Genomic DNA, 5,388 nt, shown 5'->3' on the forward strand with positions numbered 1-5,388 from the left:
TGGTTTGGCTGGCAAAAAAGGTCTCTTCCAACATGACAACGTACCCGCTCACAAAACGGCCGTCGCGGGATCGCGTTGTGCAGGCAAAATTAAACCAATTCGGCTAAGAATTGATTGACTACCGACTGTACCCACCAGAGCTGGTATTCCAAACGCTCTTGTGGCCGTAATATTATATGTATTTACATACAAAATACACGAGAAAAACTGTTTTCTCGTGCCACGAAAGTGGTTCAGGATAGCACCCCAAATCTAGTATATTGTGACTTCTTCCTGTTTCCAAATCTAAAAAAATGGCCCAACAAACGAAACTTCACAATGTTTTAAAAGTTCAAGAAAAATTACTTTTTGGAAGGGATGAAGAAGATAAAAAGTCGTCTTTAAAAGTGTATTGCCCCAAAATGTGACAAAGAAACATATGTACACAAAACTGAACAAAAATAATATAAAACTATGTAGCAAAGACAAACAAGGGCAATAAAATAATAACACTAACACTTAATAACTCTCTAGGGGGTAAAATCCTCGCCTCGGTCGCTGATCCCCGAGTCCGCAACACTCGCCACGGGACCATAACCCGATTCAAAATTGTCAAAAATGTAAATGTTACTCAACTTATGACGTAGGGCTTTTTCTTTGCTAACTCTTAATTTGTTTTTCAATTAGTGAAGTACGTCTTTGTAATAAAGCGAAAGTTTCCAATAGGATGGACGTTTAAGGTTTCTACAATAATTTATTAGACGAAGGGAAAACTTGAATCCTTCAACTAATCCTGGTCACTTGTGGAGATTTACTGCTCGTATTAACTAAATTACAACAGGATTAGTACTTTGTGTTCCTAATCCATTCCTTATAAACATGTTTATTGCAACTACATTCTATTGGGGTAATAATTTACAACATTCGAAGGAAACAAAACTGTCTCATTGAATAGTTTTAACTTAGTGAAAATAAAAAAAGGTCTTATCATATTACAACAGACACGAAGAACATTTTAAAGAAAAATAAAGAGGTCGAGGCATTTTCATCGTTTATGACCTGTTATTGGCTGGTTTAAGTGATGGAAGAATTAAGAAATATAAATGTGCAAACTTGGGCAGAATGGTGAATGATAAACAGTGTGTGAAGTGGCCACTTAAACCAGCCAATAACAGGTCATAAGCCCTGTATTTTCTTATTTTGTTTTATATCATTAAATTAGTATACATATTTTATAACAGGGAATCCATATAAAACTAAAGAATAGAAAATCAAAACGGAGTGTTCTCTGTTTAGGATAGTCTCCATCCTGTTCTAAGATTGGCGGCCTCCGTGGTGTAGTGGTCAAGACGCTTGACTCTAGCACGGAAGGTTCCGGGTTCGATTCCTGGTGAGAATACAAAAATTAAAATGTGATTTTTCTCACGCTGGGTGCTCTGTGATGTAATTCACCACTGTAATTAGGCCTCCTGGCCTGTTGTGGTGCAAAAAAAAAAAAAAGAAAAATGAAGATGGTAATTTTTTATCTTTTTAAGCATAAGTAGTTCTATACTAATATAACAATAATAACAAACAAAAAAAAAGCAACAACTTAATTTTAAATGCCCAGCTTATAATGTAAGAAATTAAAAATCGTTATTATACAAATAGTATATATATATATGTGCCAAGAATACATGTTACTTAAACAATATAGTATAAAACATAATAAAAAACAAATTTAAATTAATGAAATACATAAAAATGTAAATATTATGTGTACCAATTATGTAAAGTACTACGTTTTTTTTATCTACATATTTGTGCAATGACTTACATATTTCCTTTTCTAAAATGTTCTTGATCTCTGTTGTAATATATTGAAATATCAACGGAGTTAAATCCAGTTCTTGTCTGGAAAAATTTGGGCAAACTAAAAGTAATGTTGAGAATAAAATTAATTTTAATTAAACATAAAAAAACATAACAAACGATCACGCCGTTTCACCATAGGTGTAAGCAGAAAGGATAAAGTGCCATATCACTATGTCTTTGTATACAGACCTCGCTTGCTTTACAATTAATATGTACTAGCTGACAGGCGTCTCACGCTTAGATCAGCTACGTCTACGGCGAGAGGAAAAGTTATTATACCTCTACGCAAACAGCGCACTAAATTTGGTGAACGCGCATTTGCGGTCGCAGGCCCTATGGCATGGAATGCTCTCCCAGCAGAGGTGCGAGGCTGTGAAGGTGAAGTGATGTTTCGGAAAAAACTTAAAACCCACTTGTTCTCTAAATCATTTGAATAAATCCGTAGCACGTGACAACAAAATAAATTATTTTAATTAAATTACAAATTTAAAAGCTTCAATTAAATTAACTTAATAATAGAATCACCATGTAAAGCGCCCTTGAGGTATTTTATTACAAAATTGGCGCTATATAAGTTATCCATAATAATAATAATAATAAGTACTGAAACATAACGTAAATATAATGTAAATTAATGCCTCGACACGGGTTATGTTACGCCCAGTGAGGTGTTCAAATAAAAAAAAAAAAAATATTTAAAGTTTTATGTAAATTGAATTAATAAATAAAAATCAATCAAATTTTCTTTATAGTTTATTTAATAATATATAAACTTTCATTAGTGCTTTACATTTTATATACAATTTACATACATATGCATTAGGATGGGCATATTGCCTTAAGGCAATTTCTTCCTACCTACTCAAACCGTTCCATTTTAGATAATCAGTGGTATATTAACATATTGTTGGTTTATCAATAATTTAATTTTACAGCAAAATATTGATACCCATTTTTATTTTTTGAAAAGTAAAAATTGACTAAATATCAACACTATACTATGAAGAGAGAAGGTGGTAAAGAGGGAAAGCGAGAGGGAGGAAATAGGAAAAATTAAAATTTTCATAAAGTGAGATTTCATACGTGATTTAAATGTAAATAAAGGAGTACCTTTAACATTCGTGGGTAGATCATTTCACAATCAAAATTACTACTGTGAAAGAGAACGCAAAAAAGTAAGAGCGGTGAATTGTTATTGAAAGGGTTCTCTCATTACTAGAACAAAAAGATAGCCCAGGCTGTGATAGAGGTTAAATAAGCTCTCTCAGATAAAAAGGCGAAGTGGGATTATTGTAAATATTGTGAAAAAATGATATAATTTGAATGTTTTTTCTATACCTGATACTGAGACAGTGTAGTTGCGGATGATATTCGGTTATGTAGTCGAATTTACGAAGATTAAAGATATAACGCATACAAACATTCTGGAATCGTTCCAACTTATCAAGCAATTCAGAATTAGCATCTGGATAACGTACATACGCATAATCAAGGAGTGGAAGAAGTAATCTCTGGACTAATGTTCTCTTAACATTGATTGGCAAAAAAATCTGAAATCTTTTAAGTGAGTGCAAGCTGCTATATATTTTTTTAAATACGACTTTAACAACATTTGAACAGAAATAAACAAGTAACGTACAATAAAATAATCTGATGTGTAAATAACAGACGGTTTTTAAAGTAAGTTTATTACAAAACAAAATAAAGTTTTAAAATTTTGTTTGAATACACATCGTTAAAACGGTATTATCGTGATATTAACATTCCGGGAAAGTTTCTGTTTGAGATAAGTTTCGAAGGGTTCATTTCCTATATCAATATATTCCTTTACATGCTTGAAGAGATTATGAACTTAACAGTTTAGTACGGAGGAAAACCAACCAAGTCAACTTTACAAACAATAGGCATCAACATAGTCTAAGGATTAGTTTTAAATTTTACATGCCTTTTGGATTGTAAAAAAAGCAATGTTTGAGTAAAAACTAGTAACTGACTGAAACAAGATTTTCAACTGAAACCGAAACCCGAATTTTGGCATCTGTTTTAATTTCGGTCGAAACAGAAACCGATAAAAGTCGATAAAGAATCGAATCGAATTGTAATAAGTACATTCGTTTGCTTTTAGATTTTTTGGTATTTATTTTTATTTAAGAACGTAAACATGAATAGAAAAAATATTGAAACCCACTAAACCGCAATTTGATTATATCTTATTAATTAATGAAATTATATTTTTTATTTTATTTTATTTTTCTTTCTGTTGACGCCCATGGGGCTTTTACATTATACACACTATATAATAAGAAAAAGTAATCAATTAAAAAAATATATCAACATTATTAAGAACATAAAGCATACGTATTTTTTACCCAAATTTTTCAGGCGTTGCCTACTGTGAAGGTGAAATAATTTAATTAGATGAATCTCACCCGCGTGCATAAAGATTTCAGCTCTTTAGCTTCACAAAAATCAACAGATTAAAAAAATGGAGAAATAAAGATGTTGAAATATGGGCAGAATGGCGAATGTTACACAGTGTGTAAAGTGGCCACTTAAACCAGCCAATAACAGGTTATAAGCTCTTTAGATGCCTAAACTTCCATTTTACTTTCTCTTAAATGTTCTTCATCTCTGTTGTAATATGCTAATTATATTTTTTTATGTTATAACTATATTTCCAAAAAAGAGACAATCTTGGAGAGTGACTATCAAAATTTCAAGTATTTTACATTTAAAGTTCTTGTAGATTAAAATTATCTATCAAGGTTAAAAAGTTATATGTTTCGAAAATCAAGCAATCACAAAATCTACAAATATTTTAAAACATTTGGTGTAGATTTTTTGTTCAGTTTGTTTACATGCATGTTTTGTATATTGTTTTTTATAATTATTTTTTGTTGAATACCTGATGAATAAGTAATTAAATTGAACATTGTCATCTCATAATATTGTACCCAATATGTGGGGCCTTACTTATAAATCGGGTATAAAGTTAAGCTTGAGAATAGTGGTAGAATAATGATGGTATAGCAAAAAATAAATATATATTTATTTTTTTTGTTATTCAAATATTTCATTGATAAACCCTTACGGGTTACATACATTTAACAAAATATTTTTACTTTTAAAATTCACATCCTACTGTTAATAATAATATTTTTAACATCTTTTGTAAAGGTTGTCTGAGACTTTTGTTTAGTTTTGTCTGGTAGTTTATTGTATAATTTCAGTCCATGGTTTATTAGTCTCGATTGTCCTTTTCTCGTTTTAAAAGGTTAAGTATGATATTGTTTTGATATTCTCGTATTGTGTTCATGTTTACTACAGTTTTTTTCAAGTTTTAATTCTCCGTCTACAATTACATCAGTGGCTCATTTATAAATACATGTTAAGGATTCTAGTTTAAAAAGTTCAGTTACATTTAATTGTCAAGTTTGTTTAAAAAGTTATTTAGTTGCTGTTAGATAGGGTAGGTCAAATACCAACTTTAATATTTTATTTTGCTGTCTTTGTAGTCTGTTTACGTCATTTTGATTTCCTGTAAGTAAGTTTGTG

At 30.6% G+C, this 5,388-nt stretch overlaps 1 long non-coding RNA gene across 1 annotated transcript; it reads right to left on the bottom strand.

Annotated features, from left to right (window-relative positions):
- Positions 1-1,135: 1,135 nt before the first annotated feature.
- On the bottom strand, positions 1,136-3,014 carry LOC148284043 (uncharacterized). The gene is made up of 3 exons (XR_015825423.1): positions 2,944-3,014; positions 1,796-1,891; positions 1,136-1,366 (listed from the first exon to the last, which is right to left on the bottom strand). It is a non-coding gene; the product is annotated as an uncharacterized LOC148284043 (long non-coding RNA).
- Between the last annotated feature and the right edge of the window lie 2,374 nt (positions 3,015-5,388).

The sequence above is a fragment of the Micrasema longulum genome, unplaced genomic scaffold, assembly GCF_059751315.1.
Source record: "Micrasema longulum isolate JH-2025_06_02 unplaced genomic scaffold, ASM5975131v1 h1tg000163l, whole genome shotgun sequence".
NCBI classification, from domain to species: Eukaryota; Metazoa; Arthropoda; class Insecta; order Trichoptera; family Brachycentridae; genus Micrasema; species Micrasema longulum.